Here is a 1,459-nt window from a genome sequence, read left to right on the forward strand (position 1 = left end):
AGCCAGAAAACAAGTACCTGAAGAATGAAATCCAACAGGGTCATTATCCAAGAGCCAACTGAAGCTGCCTTCAGGCTGTGCTGAGTGAGTCTGCTCTCCCAGGAGAGAGGTGGGTGAGAGCCACAGTTTGTTTTGGCAGAGATTCTGGCTTCCTCATCCCTGCCTCCAGGCCCATCCAAGACTGGCCTCATTGAATACCTGCGAGTGGGTGGAAAGAGTGGGAGTGGATTTGTTCATTCTGCCCTCTCCTGCAGAAATGACCCCAGCAGGATTTGGCCTGAGGTAAGAGAGGCCAGTAAAGTCACATCTGGTCCCACTGGTGGGGACCCTTTTCTGACCCCTCAGAATCTCAACTGTGTTGTAATATTTCCTTGGGAGAAGGCTCCATTTTCAGAGATTCTTCCAGCATAGTGCATGAGAGCAATTTTTCACATTTCCCAAGACATTCCTTCCTCCATCTCTGCCAGGCACGTCTTCTAGTGTTTTTGTTCTTGTCTTAGTCACAGAATTGACTTGCTGTAGGCAGAGGCCTGCTACCCTGGCACTCACATGCCATAAGAAGGCATTCTGGGCAAGTATGTGGTCTTTTCTCCTGCCTTTCAGAAGAATGGTTTCATCAAACAGGACATTCCAAGGCCCTGTGCAACCTATCACGTTGCTGCTAAACTTGAAAGCAGGATAGTGTGATCCAGATATTGTGTGTGTGGGGAAAGTTGTGCAAATTCTTGAGGCAGGGAGTGTCTCTGATTAGCTGGTGGCAGAAACTTGCCTGTAAACTTGGCTGGGCTGGGTAACAATGGATCTGCTTTTTTGCTTTCTTTTCTTTTTGACTTGTACAGCCCTGGCTATTGGGCAGTTGCTCACACCTCGGTGGATGACTCTTTTCTTATTTTTATGCAAGGGTTTGTCCCAGTCTCTGTAACTGTCCTCAGCAGGCATGAGGATTCTGATCATAAAGCAGTGCTGTCTAAGCAGAACTGAGCCATTCTTTCTTCTAAAAGAAAGCGCCTAGAAATAGTCAAAAATCCAAACGCAAAACGAAACAATCCATCCAGACTTGCAATCTGTGCCCCACTAAAAAAACAAATTCTGTCTGGGCTCTCAGGCAAGGAAATAGTGATGGCCAACCAATATGTGGAGCTCTGAAAATCTGTTGGTGTATTATAATTAATTGCTAAAATTGTCACGTTCTTTATAACATTGCAGTTTAAACCCAGACACAAAGGAAGACACACTCTAGATCCCATTGACAATTTGATCCATATATTTGCCAAAATATATGACTCATTAATGATCTGAGTTTCTTTCTCCTACTGACTTGCAATTTCTCTCATAGAATATGGTAGACACAAGTATATGCCATTTCGACTCCATGGCATAATGGCACACTGTCCCTCATTCCCTGTGACTGTCATGTGAATAAGACTGCTCAAAGATGAGAGACATGTGGCTAGTCACC

The sequence above is a fragment of the Suncus etruscus genome, chromosome 6 (assembly GCF_024139225.1).
Source record: "Suncus etruscus isolate mSunEtr1 chromosome 6, mSunEtr1.pri.cur, whole genome shotgun sequence".
Classification (NCBI taxonomy): domain Eukaryota; kingdom Metazoa; phylum Chordata; class Mammalia; order Eulipotyphla; family Soricidae; genus Suncus; species Suncus etruscus.